The 14,692-nt window shown below is 46.2% G+C and overlaps 1 protein-coding gene across 3 annotated transcripts in view; it reads left to right on the forward strand.

Annotated features, from left to right (window-relative positions):
* The window catches only part of IFNE (interferon epsilon), an 88,323-nt gene that overhangs the window by 60,372 nt on the left and 13,259 nt on the right, over positions 1 to 14,692 (forward strand). For 2 of the 3 annotated variants that reach the window (XR_010243661.1, XR_010243660.1), the window contains exons 2-4: positions 10,552 to 10,620; positions 10,696 to 10,917; positions 11,885 to 12,655. The exons of the other annotated variant lie outside the window; for it this stretch is intronic. The gene's annotated coding sequence lies outside the window, so the exon portion shown is untranslated. Of the gene's footprint in view, positions 1 to 10,551; positions 10,621 to 10,695; positions 10,918 to 11,884; positions 12,656 to 14,692 lie in introns of those variants that run through there. 3 annotated transcript variants of the gene reach the window in all.

Here is a 14,692-nt window from a genome sequence, read left to right on the forward strand (position 1 = left end):
GTACCAAATTCGGTTAAGGCCCATTCCACTAGGAAGGTGGGCTCTTCTTGGGCGGCTGCCCGAGGCGTCTCGGCTTTACAACTTTGCCGAGCGGCGACTTGGTCGGGGTCAAACACTTTTGCTAAATTCTACAAGTTTGATACCCTGGCTGATGAGGACCTAGCGTTTGCTCAGTCGGTGCTGCAGAGTCGTCCGCACTCTCCCGCCCGATTGGATGCTTTGGTATAAACCCCATGGTCCTTACGGAGTCCCCAGCATCCTCTAGGACGTAAGAGAAAATAAGATTTTAAACCTACCGGTAAATCTATTTCTCCTAGTCCGTAGAGGATGCTGGGTGCCCGTCCCAGTGCGGAAACTCTGCAAGACTTGTATATAGTTGTTGCTTACATAAGGGTTATGTTACAGTTGACATCGGTCTTGGACCGTTACTGTTGTTTGTTCATACTGTTAACTGGTTATGTATGTTCCAGGTTACATGGTATGTTTGGTGTGGGCTGGTATGAATCTTGCCCTTGGATTGCTAAATCCTGCCTTGTATTGTCCATCTCCTCTGGGCACAGTTCTCTAACTGAGGTCTGGAGGAGGGGCATAAAGGGAGGAGCCAGTGCACACCCATAGTCAAAGTTCTTTTTAGGTGCCCTATCTCCTGCGGATCCCGTCTATACCCCATGGTCCTTACGGAGTCCCCAGCATCCTCTACGGACTATGAGAAATAGATTTACCGGTAGGTTTAAAATCTTATTATTTATAATGCTCTTGAAGAGCATTCCTTATCTACAGGGGGAGATTAAACATTAAAAAATTAGAGCCCTTACAAATGCATTAAACTAGACATATGTCTATAAGTGGTACCAGTCGCACACGGGACCATATGACTGTAATAGCCAACTGGGTAGGTGCATCAGCTTCTGCAACTGTAGCAGCACCTTCAGCATTGATCTTAACCTCCTATCAGTATAGCACTAGCACAAAACAGGTAATTCACATAAAAGTTACTTTATTACTTGTGTTGCTGATTAGAAGTATGCCGCCATTGTAAATCTACTGGAAACACTCAGAAATGTCATTTCTGATAACCGATCTACTGTAAGATTGTATATTAAAGTTTTTATTTTAGAAAATTTTAGAACTTATCCCGGATCCCATGTGTTTTTGCCCAAATACTTATGCGCACACAGAGACTTACTAGGCGGTATACTATAATGAGTCATTCAGACTCATTATTAGTATGATTAACGTCAACGGCTGTGGGCCCTTTCATTGCCACAGGGCTTGCACCAATTGCGCCATCGGTAGTTCCGCCGCTGTCTGGGTGTCCTTTTTCAAGGCTGCGTACGGGACAAAAAATACTCAAGGCAGAAATAAAATCTTTATGAATTCCTGGTACATCAGGATTCTTGGGCCTGATTCATGTTTGAATGGAATTGCACACCTGCAAGGAAGCAGATTTGTGAGCCCACACTTGGGGGTATATGTAATAGAGTCCAAATGGGCCGGAGGTACGGGATGCCGGACGATCTACGAGGTTTTTTTTTAAAGCTGCAATCATTTACAATGCAAAACAATGCCTTGTAAATGATTGTGGCTTTAAAAAATACTCTGAGATCTGCCGGTATCCCGCACCTGCAGCAATTTCGGACCCTATTACATACGCCCCTTGGACTCTATGGACAGATTATCGCTCAAAAATTTTTCATTTCGGATGTTTGCTATTTAACATTGTTTTTTTATTGGTTTTCTAATTAAACTTTTTATCTGCACCAGGGGCCTAATTCAGACCTGATCGTAGCCGTGCAAAATTTAGCATGGCTACAATCAGTTACTCAGACATGCAGGGGGACGCCCAGCACAGGGCTAGTCCGCCCTGCATGTCTGGCTTTGCCCCCCCCCCCCCCCCGCACAGGTACAAAAGCATTGCACGACGGCAATGCTTTTTGTACCTGAAGAGCAGAGGCGTCACCGGGTGGGGTGACACTCGGTGCGCACCCTTCATATGCCAGTGTGCCGGAGGCGCATTCGCGGCAAAAAAGGGGGCATGGCCACAAAGAAAGGGGATGTGGCCTTGCGGGTCGTCACTCTCCGGAGATGCTGGGCTGTACTGGGCTGCCCCCGGAGACTGTCTGCAGCACTGCCAGCTCCTCTGCTATGACAGGAGCCGGGTGCTCTAGCAGAATTTAACACTGCAGCACCTAACATAGAAACATAGAATTTGACGGCAGATAAGAACCACTTGGCCCATCTAGTCTGCCCACTTTTTATCCTTTAGGTAATCTCAACCCTTTTTGAACCTTAATTCTTTGTAAGGATATTCATATGCCTATCCCAAGCATGTTTAAATTGCTCTACAGTCTTAGCTTCTACCACCTCTGATGGGAGGCTGTTCCACCTGGCTCCTGTCACTGTGGAGGAGCCTACAGATTGGTGTCACCCCCTTCTAGGCATCACACCCGGGTGCAGGCCGCACCTCCCACACGCGCCTTGTGACGCCACTGCTGAGGAGAAGCTCCCTACCAGCGCAGCTTTTGCACGCTGGCAGGGAGCTACTTGTCGCTTCCTGGGTAGCAGCGGCTGCGTGTGACGTCACACAGCTGCCATGGCCCGCCCCCATGCACGGTCCAGGCATGCCTGCGTTGCCCAGACCGCGCCCCCAAAATGGCGAGCAGACACCACCAGCCCACCCCCTCCCGCCCAGCGACCGCCTCTGCCTGCCAATCAAGCAGAGGCGATCACTGGGCTGAGATGACGATAGCATCTCAGGCATGCACATGCGTACTGTGGCGCATGCGCAGTTCAGACCTGATCTCCCACTGTGCGAAAACGCACAGCAGCGGTCAGGTCTGAATTAGCCCCCATATTGGGTGTGCCTAACATGCACATGGGGGTATATTTACTAAAATTCGTATTTATGTCGATTTGGTGGGAGATGAATCACGATTGGCATCGAATGTGTGAATTTGCAACTTTTTTTTTTTTATACGCCTCATTTATTATGCTGTCGTATTTTGATTATTTTCATTTTTCGATGTCGATGTCATTCGTGTTTTTCAAAGGTAGAATGCGGCCGATTTTGTGTTTTTGCGGCCGTGTTGTATGCTTTTTTACGAATGCACCATTTGAATGTTACGGCAGTGTTTTTTTCCGTTCCCGGACACGATTTTTTTCTAACTTTTGTTTTTGTCACTCGTCCGTGATTGGTTCGTTTCCTGATGGAGGAGTGTCTGTGCTCAATACTATAAAAACCGCCCCAAACCGTCCGAACCTCGTGGGTTTAGCTAGTGGAGAGGTGAGAGGAAGTGGTGTTTGGTGTTGGAGAGTTGTTTGGAGTTTTTTGAGGATTTGAGGTGTTTTTTTGCGATTGCTGAGTGCTGTACTGTGTGTGTAAGTAGTCTTGTCATACTTGTTGTGTAGTTATTTAAAAGTCTGTTTAGTTTTTTGTCTTTGTTTTTTTTTCAGTCTATTGTCATTGTGTGTGTGTGTGTGTGTGTGTGTGTGTGTGTGTGTGTGTGTGTGTGTGTGTGTGAGTGTGTGTGTGTGTGTGTGTGTGTGTGTGTTTGGTGTGTGGTGTGTAGAGGTAGTGGAGGAGTGTGTTTTGTGTTTTATTTTGATCAGTGTTATTTGTTGTTTGTCCGGAATATGTCCCAGTCAGAGGTGAGTGAGGTGGAGGAGGTGAGTGAGGTGGAGGAGGTGAGTGAGGTGGAGGAGGTTAGTGAGGGAGAGGAGGAGGGGGAGGTTGGTGCTGCGGCCTCGAGTGAGAGTGACAGTGATGGTGCTGTGGCTCCGCAGCCACGCACCACTACAAAGACTGGGCGCAATGTGATGTTCAGCTATGCAGAGAATGTAGCATTGGTGCGGGAGCTGATGAGACATCATCGTCAGCTATTTGGGCCTGATGCTGCCAAGGTCCCTTCACGCAGGAAGAGTGTTCTGTGGGGGAAGGTAGTAGCGGCAGTTAATAGTGAGGGTGTGGTGAGGAGGACCGAGGACATGTGTCGTAAGCGATTCTACGACATCAAGCGCCGTGTCAAGGCTAAGATGGCGAAGGAGGCTAAGTCAGCCAGACAAACAGGGGGTGGCCATCCCTTCAGAGCGTCATATCGGGATTGGGAGGAGCCTGTGCGTTCCCTTATTCCGCCAGAAGTGGTTGGTGCGACTAATGTCCGGGATTCGGATCGTCCAAGGCAGGATGGTGAGTTTGTTGTACAATAATTCTTTTTTCTCTGACGTCCTAGTGGATGCTGGGACTCCGTAAGGACCATGGGGAATAGCGGCTCCGCAGGAGACAGGGCACAAAATAAAAGCTTAAGGATCAGGTGGTGTGCACTGGCTCCTCCCCCTATGACCCTCCTCCAAGCCTCAGTTAGATTTTTGTGCCCGGCCGAGAAGGGTGCAATCTAGGTGGCTCTCCTGAGCTGCTTAGAATAAAAGTTTAGTTAGGTTTTTTTTATTTTCAGTGAGTCCTGCTGGCAACAGGCTCACTGCATCGTGGGACTAAGGGGAGAAGAAACGGACTCACCTGAGGGCAGAGTGGATCGGGCTTCTTAGGCTACTGGACACTAGCTCCAGAGGGACGATCACAGGTTCAGCCTGGATGGGTCACCGGAGCCGCGCCGCCGTCCCCCTTACAGAGCCAGAAGAGACGAAGAGGTCCGGTGAAATCGGCGGCAGAAGACATCCTGTCTTCAGACTAAGGTAGCGCACAGCACCGCAGCTGTGCGCCATTGCTCTCAGCACACTTCACACTCCGGTCACTGAGGGTGCAGGGCGCTGGGGGGGGGAGCGCCCTGAGACGCAATATAACAGAATACCTTAGGTGGCAAAACAGAATACATCACATATAGCTCCTGGGCTATATATGTATTTTAATCCCCTGCCATTTTACACAAAAAAGCGGGAGATAAGGACGTCGTGAAGGGGCGGAGCCTATCTCCTCAGCACACAAGCGCCATTTTCCCTCACAGCTCCGCTGGAAGGACGGCTCCCTGACTCTCCCCTGCAGTCCTGCTTCAGAATCAGGGTAAAAAAGAGAAGGGGGGGCATTTTTGGCAGCAAATAACGATAATAACAGCAGCTATAAGGGAATAACACTTATATAAGGTTATCCCTGTATATATATATATAGCGCTGGGTGTGTGCTGGCAGACTCTCCCTCTGTCTCTCCAAAGGGCTAAGTGGGGTCCTGTCCTCTATCAGAGCATTCCCGGTGTGTGTGCTGTGTGTCGGTACGCGTGTGTCGACATGTATGAGGAGGAAAATTATGTGGAGGCGGAGCAGTTGCCTGTGTTGGTGATGTCACCCCCTAGGGAGTCGACACCTGACTGGATGATTGTATTTAAACAATTAAGTGATAATGTCAGCAATTTGCAAAAAACTGTTGACGACATGAGACAGCCGGTAAATCAATTAGTGCCTGTCCAGGCGTCTCAGACACCGTCAGGGGCGCTAAAACGCCCGTTACCTCAGTGGGTCGACACAGACCCTGACACAGATACTGAGTCTAGTGTCGACGGTGACGAGACAAACGTAATGTCCAGTAGGGCCACACGTTACATGATCACGGCAATGAAAGAGGCATTGAACCTTTCTGACACTACAAGTACCACAAAGAAGGGTATTATGTGGGGTGAGAAAAAACTACCAATATTTTTTCCTGAGTCAGAGGAAATAAATGAGGTGTGTGAAAAAGCGTGGGTTTCCCCCGATAAAAAACAGCTAATTTCTAAAAAATTATTAGCATTATATCCTTTCCCGCCAGAGGTTAGGGCGCGTTGGGAAACACCCCCTAGGGTAGATAAGGCGCTCACACGTTTATCAAAACAAGTAGCGTTACCGTCTCCTGATACGGCTACCCTAAAAGAACCAGCTGATAGAAGGCTGGAAAATATCCTAAAAAGTATATACACACATACTGGTGTTATACTGCGACCAGCAATCGCCTCAGCCTGGATGTGCAGTGCTGGAGTCGCATGGTCGGAGTCCCTGACCGAGAATATTGATACCCTGGATAGGGACAATATTTTGTTAACTATAGAACATTTAAAGGATGCATTACTATATATGCGTGATGCACAGAGGGATATTTGCACCCTGGCATCAAGAGTAAGTGCTATGTCCATCTCTGCCAGAAGAGCGTTATGGACGCGACAGTGGTCAGGGGATGCGGATTCCAAACGGCACATGGAAGTATTGCCGTATAAAGGGGAGGAGTTATTTGGGGCTGGTCTATCGGACCTGGTGGCCACGGCAACGGCTGGAAAATCCACCTTTTTACCCCAGGTCACTCCACATCAGCAGAAAAAGACACCGTCTTTTCAAACTCAGTCCTTTCGTTCCCATAAGTACAAGCGAGCAAAAGGCCACTCTTTTCTGCCCCGGGGCAGAGGAAGAGGAAAAAGACTGCACCATGCAGCCGCTTCACAGGAGCAGAAGCCCTCCCCTGCTTCTGCCAAGTCTTCAGCATGACGCTGGGGCTTTACAAGCAGACTCAGATATGGTGGGGGCCCGTCTCAAGAATTTCAACGCGCAGTGGGCTCACTCGCAAGTGGATCCCTGGATTCTACAGGTAGTATCGCAGGGGTACAAACTGGAATTCGAGGCGTTTCCCCCTCGTCGTTTCCTGAAGTCTGCTTTACCAAAGTCTCCCTCCGACAGGGAGGCAGTTTTGGAAGCCATTCACAAGCTGTATTCCCAGCAGGTGATAATCAAGGTACCCCTCCTGCAACAAGGAAAGGGGTATTATTCCACGCTGTTTGTGGTACCGAAGCCGGACGGCTCGGTGAGACCAATTTTAAATCTGAAATCCTTGAACACTTACATAAAAAGGTTCAAATTCAAGATGGAGTCACTCAGAGCAGTGATAGCAAACCTGGAAGAAGGGGACTATATGGTGTCTCTGGACATCAAAGATGCTTATCACCACGTCCCGATATACCCTTCTCACCAAGGGTACCTCAGGTTTGTAGTACAAAACTGTCATTATCAGTTTCAGACGCTGCCGTTTGGATTGTCCACGGCACCTCGGGTCTTTACCAAGGTAATGGCCGAAATGATGATTCTTCTACGAAGAAAAGGCATTTTAATTATCCCTTACTTGGACGATCTCCTGATAAGGGCAAGATCCAGGGAACAGTTAGAAGTCGGAGTAGCACTATCTCAGGTAGTGTTACGTCAGCACGGGTGGATTCTAAATATTCCAAAATCGCAGCTGATTCCAACGACACGTCTACTGTTCCTAGGAATGATTCTGGACACAGTCCAGAAGAAGGTGTTTCTCCCGGAGGAGAAGGCCAGGGAGTTATCCGAGCTAGTCAGGAACCTCCTAAAACCAGGACAGGTCTCAGTGCATCAGTGCACGAGGGTCCTGGGGAAAATGGTGGCTTCTTACGAAGCGATTCCATTCGGAAGATTCCATGCAAGAACATTTCAGTGGGATCTACTGGACAAATGGTCCGGATCGCATCTGCAGATGCATCAGCGGATAACCCTGTCGCCAAGGACAAGGGTGTCTCTCCTGTGGTGGCTGCAGAGTGCTCATCTACTAGAGGGCCGCAGATTTGGCATTCAGGATTGGATCCTGGTAACCACGGATGCCAGCCTGAGAGGCTGGGGAGCAGTCACACAGGGAAGGAATTTCCAGGGCCTGTGGTCAAGCTTGGAAACGTCTCTTCATATAAACATTCTGGAACTAAGGGCCATTTACAATGCCCTAAGTCAAGCAAAACCTCTGCTTCAGGGTCAGGCGGTGTTGATCCAATCGGACAACATCACGTCAGTCGCCCACGTAAACAGACAGGGCGGCACGAAAAGCAGGAGGGCAATGGCAGAAGCTGCAAGGATTCTTCGCTGGGCGGAAAATCATGTGATAGCACTGTCAGCAGTATTCATTCCGGGAGTGGACAACTGGGAAGCAGACTTCCTCAGCAGACACGACCTTCACCCGGGAGAGTGGGGACTTCACCCAGAAGTCTTCCACCTGATTGTAAACCGTTGGGAAAAACCAAAGGTGGACATGATGGCGTCACGTCTAAACAAAAAACTGGACAGATATTGCGCCAGGTCAAGGGACCCTCAGGCAATAGCAGTGGACGCTCTGGTAACGCCGTGGGTGTACCAGTCAGTGTATGTGTTCCCTCCTCTGCCTCTCATACCAAAAGTACTGAGAATCATAAGAAGGAGAGGAGTAAGAACTATACTCGTGGTTCCGGATTGGCCAAGACGGACTTGGTACCCGGAACTTCAAGAGATGCTCACGGACGAACCGTGGCCTCTACCTCTAAGAAAGGATCTGCTACTGCAGGGGCCTTGTCTGTTCCAGGACTTACCGCGGCTGCGTTTGACGGCATGGCGGTTGAACGCCGGATCCTGAGGGAAAAAGGCATTCCAGAAGAAGTCATCCCTACTCTGGTCAAAGCCAGGAAGGACGTAACCGCAAAACATTATCACCGCATTTGGCGTAAATATGTTGCGTGGTGTGAGGCCAAGAAGGCCCCTACAGAGGAATTTCAACTGGGTCGTTTCCTTCATTTCCTGCAAACAGGACTGTCTATGGGCCTAAAATTAGGGTCCATTAAGGTTCAAATTTCGGCCCTGTCGATTTTCTTCCAGAAAGAACTGGCTTCAGTACCTGAAGTTCAGACATTTGTAAAAGGGGTGCTGCACATACAGCCTCCTTTTGTGCCTCCAGTGGCACCTTGGGATCTCAATGTGGTGTTGAGTTTTCTAAAGTCACATTGGTTTGAACCACTTTCCACTGTGGACTTAAAATATCTCACATGGAAGGTGTCGATGCTGTTAGCCTTGGCTTCAGCCAGGCGTGTGTCAGAATTGGCGGCTTTATCATATAAAAGCCCTTACTTAATTTTTCATTCTGACAGGGCGGAATTGAGGACTCGTCCTCAATTTCTACCTAAGGTGGTTTCTGCATTTCACATGAACCAACCTATTGTGGTACCTGCGGCTACCAGGGACTTAGAGGACTCTAAGTTGCTTGACGTTGTCAGGGCCTTGAAAATATATGTTTCCAGGACGGCTGGAGTTAGAAAATCTGACTCGCTGTTTATCCTGTATGCACCCAACAAGCTGGGTGCTCCTGCTTCTAAGCAGACGATTGCTCGTTGGATTTGTAGTACAATTCAGCTTGCACATTCTGTGGCAGGATTGCCACAGCCAAAATCAGTAAAAGCCCATTCCACAAGGAAAGTGGGCTCATCTTGGGCGGCTGCCCGAGGGGTCTCGGCTTTACAACTTTGCCGAGCAGCTACTTGGTCAGGGGCAAACACGTTTGCTAAATTCTACAAATTTGATACCCTGGCTGAGGAGGACCTGGAGTTCTCTCATTCGGTGCTGCAGAGTCATCCGCACTCTCCCGCCCGTTTGGGAGCTTTGGTATAATCCCCATGGTCCTTACGGAGTCCCAGCATCCACTAGGACGTCAGAGAAAATAAGATTTTACTTACCGATAAATCTATTTCTCGTAGTCCGTAGTGGATGCTGGGCGCCCATCCCTAGTGCGGATTGTCTGCAATACTTGTATATAGTTATTGTTACAAAGATTCGGGTTATTATTGTTGTGAGCCATCTTTTCAGAGGCTCCTTTGCGTTTATCATACTGTTAACTGGGTTCAGATCACAAGTTGTACGGTGTGATTGGTGTGGCTGGTATGAGTCTTACCCGGGATTCAATATCCTTCCTTATTATGTACGCTCGTCCGGGCACAGTATCCTAACTGAGGCTTGGAGGAGGGTCATAGGGGGAGGAGCCAGTGCACACCACCTGATCCTTAAGCTTTTATTTTGTGCCCTGTCTCCTGCGGAGCCGCTATTCCCCATGGTCCTTACGGAGTCCCAGCATCCACTACGGACTACGAGAAATAGATTTATCGGTAAGTAAAATCTTATTTTTTTTAACATATGTGCTTTGTCCTTAGTTGTCTGAAATGTATTCTACCTAATTCTGATTGTAAGTTGGTTCATTGTTCTAATGTGTTGGTGATGCAGTTTTATACATAAATAGTTATGTTTTTTCCCTTTGTATTGTGAAGTTAGCAGTTGTCCTGGCCCTTTTGCTGCCTTTTTGAAAAAAATTTTGGGGGTGACTTTAAATGAAGTGTGTTTTCCTGAATGTTAAGTCAATTTAGTTGAATGTAGTTATGTTTATTGTATGTTGTTCTGGGTAGGCCTTTGTGTGCATGATGTGATTTTTACCGCAGATTATATATTTTTTATTTTTATTTTATACTATATTTGGTTGTTGTGAGTTATTTTTGTCACAAATCAATTTTTAATTACAGACTAATATTCTTGTTGTGTTAAACATCCACGGTTGGTTTTGTAGTTGTATAATATTGTGAATTCTGCACCTTAGGGTATGGATTGGTTGTTGTAATTGGTTCATAATTAAAGTATACACACCCAATGAAGTCAGCCAGAAAAGCATAACCAAAGTTTTGTTTACTTCTCATAATGTTCTTCATATGTCCACATCACAATAAGGTTTTTGATTAAATATATAATCACAATATAATGCTCATAAGGACAATCTTCATATTTCTACAGTACGAAAGAGAGCCAGCACAGCCAGGACACAAACCACACTGCCAAGAGATGCGGATGCTGACGATGCAGGTAAGAATTTTGTGTATACACATAATCTGCAAACACATAGAAAGACAGAATTATAATTTTTATATTATCCCATAGGAACTTCATCATCGCACCACCCTCCACTAATACGACCTTCACAGGGGTCTGCCAGTCTCCAGAAGATGGTTAGCAAGAGACGGCGTCTTGAGGCGGTATCTACACCCGCATCCTCACCACCACAACGGCGCATCTCCACTGTGTTGGCTCAGCCACCAGAAGCCATTTTGGCCAGTCCAGCCAGTCCACAAAGCGAGGAACCACAATCTCCTCAGCTGTCTGGTGAGTAAACATAAAAATACAATATTAAAAAAATAACACAGTATTTTTACACACCAAAAAAACATAACCAAAAACACACACTCATCCTTGTATTAATCCCCACCAGCAAACACATGGGGGTAACGTTATTAAGATGGGAGTTCTTTTTAAGATGTGCTGTTGACCATAGCTAGCAATCTTATTCTACGTCACATTAATACAGCACCTTCTCGAATATAATCCCTGCAATATGATTGGTTGCTATGGACAACATCCCATCTTAAATCTAACTTCCATTTTAGTAATTTGACCCCATGGTAAGCATTATTTCGTTGTTCACATCTCAACTTAACAATATGCGCTAAATAGGTGTGCCCACTCCTGCCAACCATGGAGAAAAATTACTATGGTGGTAGAATTTTAGAACTGGTGATGTTGCCCATAGCAACCAATCTGATTATATCTATTATTTGCTAGTAGCAGCTACATAAATGGTAAGTAGAATCAGATTGGTTGCCATGGCCAACATCACCAGTTCTACAAATCTACCACCTTAGTAAATTTACCCGCATATTTTATTTTAAAATTATTTCCAGTATATTTTTAAAAGTTTCCTGGGCAACACTGACAGCCTTTAACAATGTATGAGTGTATTGTTCAACACATTTAATGTATTGTGTTTGTTTGCCCAAAGGAAGCTACAAACATAATATGTAAATGGTGGAATTTTTATTTGTTATAGTTCTACGTGTTAGCACATTAAGTATGTCTCATAGTCCAACATTTACCTAAATAATTGATGAAATGAGTAGTGTACCTAAGAAGCCACATGTTTCTAAAATAATGTACAATAATATTTTAAGTTTATTCCACACTCTATTTATAATTTACAACATGCATATTAAGAAGTAATGCATGTTGACGTAAAGCTGAAACAAACCAGAAGCACAACAGTAACTAAATTGTGGCTGTCTTCAACCCCATACAGATCCAGACATCATGCCCCAGGATACCCAGCAGGAAACTGACTTGCAGCAAGCGATTGAGAATAACCAGCCAACCACGCCGGCTGACATATCTCCACCATCCCAAACAACCCCCACACCCCAATTGAGCCCAACACCACCCCAGCCACAAATGGGACCAGAGTTTTTGTCCAGTTGAGCCACACAACAGGCACACAACTATGCCTATCTCAACACACACAGCCAATATCTTGCCAGTCTGCCCCATCATCTACCTAGACTCAGTAGAAACTCAGGCAGACTGATTGTGCAACTTGGCAGAGTGGCCAATACCATGTAGCAGATGAGAGCCGACAACAGCCAACTGATAGCAAGTTTTCAGCGAATAATGGACGAACAACACCGCCATCAACAAGCCCTCATTCAAATTATCCAAAATAATCAATTAATTACAGAAAGCCTGTCCCGAATCATCGCCAACAACACTGCCGCAACCACACAACTCACAGCAAGCCTCAACAACCTGAGCCAAAACATAAATGTGTTGGCATCCCAGCAACAAACCTCAAGCTCAGGGACAACCACACCTAGCCAGACCCCAGTTACCTCCCCAGTTAGACGATCCAGCAGAACCCGGCCCAATGTGCCATCACAATCCTCTGCACCCAGCAAAAAAACACCTAGGAAATGAGCAAGCCTGCATCAAAATATACAGTATTTTCAAATATTTAAAGATTATCGAATTGTGACAAACCAAATTCAAGTGTTTAAGGTAATAAATTACTCAAACGCAATATGTGTAATGTTTAATTTGTTATTGAAAGACAGTGTAAGACGAAAATGTTATTGACTAACTGTAAACAACATGACTAATATCAAACAATAACGCATCACAAACAGAATTCATAACTACATATATTTTAGGATTGGGGTTAGCCAATGTTGATTATGAAAAATTAAGACTTACCGGTAAAATAACGCAGAATCAGTTCTTGCCTTACCTGCCTCCCTACATCTGTACTCACACTGTCGCCAGATGTTTCTAACTCCTCTACTTGCTGGCTGTTTTCTTCATCACCAACATCAGCCTCCTCCTCCTCAACATGTGGCAGATGTTGGCACAAACACATGTTATGAAGAAAACAGCAGCAGAACACAATCCTAGTCACCTTTGAGGGACTATACAACAAAAGCCCTGCAGACTTATCCAGACACCGAAACCTAGATTTCAGCACCCCAAAACATCTTTCTATCACATTCCATGTGGACTTATGTGCATTATTGTAATTGTGTTCAGCAGGGGAATCAGGTTGGGACAATGGAGTAAGAAGCCAAGAGAAGCAGCCATATCCCCCATCACCTGAAAGACAGATATAGCCAACATTAGGACATATGGTTTTTGCAAAAAATATCTTACATAATGACGATGTTGAGGTTAACACACATACACACAACCAACTTGGAACATACCCAGCAGCCATCCATCAGGCATTTGTCCGGCCTCAAATTTATCAAAGAGGGATGACTGACTGAGGATGAAGGAGTCATGGCAGTCGCCAGGGTAACCCGCAACAACACTCAAAATTTTTAGATTTGCATCACAAACCACCTGGACATTAGTGGAGTGGGCCAGATGTCTGTTGGTATAAATGTATTGCCTGCCCCTAGGTGGTCTCAGCTCAACGTGTGTGCAATCTATGGCACCCAGCACATTGGGCATGCCAGCAAGCTCACAGAAAGCTACCCTGACTGCATGCCACTGCGACTCCTGGGTAGGGAAGCAGATAGAGGCATCTATGTGTGTATCCAAAGCATCCAAAACCTGAGTGGACATTACAAAATATAAGGTGAGTGTCATAACCTGTAATACAATACTGTGTTATATTACATAACAGAAGCACCACTTAGACATAGAGGCGTATGTATGTTTTAACTCACCTGCTTTAAATATTTAGAAAAGGTGGCCTGTGAGATACCAATTACATCGCCAGTCACAGCCTGAAAGCTGCCAGTAGCCATAAAGTGCAACACAGCCAGGAGTTTGTGCAGGCCTGAGACAGGTCAAGAGCGTGCTGTCTCAGGGTCTAGGTCCAGTTTGACAAGGTCTTACAGACGGAAAATGTTGTTTCTATTTAGCCGGAACATCTGTATGACCTGGTCATCGGCCAATGCGTTTAAGTTTAAATGCCCCCTAAAAAACGAGGCCTGCGCAGCCTCCGCGGCACCTGGACAACCTGCTGACCATGTTCAGTTTCCTGGCCCTGGTTTATTGTAGCCTCATGGAGCAGTCTCAGGTATCCCACAGCACTATAACACGCTCTATTTTCCTTCACTTTCCACTACTTTATTTTATCTGCAACTCACTATTGCAGTAAACTGGTTTAGAGTTGCCACTTATCGATATATGAGGAGTGCTACTAATGAGAATAGATTTTTAGTTCAATTTGCATTAGTTGGGGCTCCAGGTAAATTGTATTATTATGACCTGCCCCCTCGTGTTATGCCATCATTTGCAGGAGCTTTGGGAGGGGAAAGAGCTAAAATGACATCTGTGAATCACAGCATTGCACCAGGAAGGGGGGGGGGGGGGGGGGGGGCACTGGGATCATCAGTGCCATTTCCCTGCATTGGTTATAAGGCACAATGATCCCTACGGCCACTTACAATATATGGAACCTCCTGTAAAACACAATACACGAACAATTCCTGAAAAATATCAGTGTCTTTTCTTCAACAAACAGATCTTACTAACTTTGGGGCTCATTTACATTTGGATGTAAGTCATGTTTATGACACACCTCTAACATGTAGTAGTACACGTCCGCGCTGAT

Source organism: Pseudophryne corroboree, chromosome 3 (genome assembly GCF_028390025.1).
Source record: "Pseudophryne corroboree isolate aPseCor3 chromosome 3, aPseCor3.hap2, whole genome shotgun sequence".
NCBI lineage: Eukaryota > Metazoa > Chordata > Amphibia > Anura > Myobatrachidae > Pseudophryne > Pseudophryne corroboree.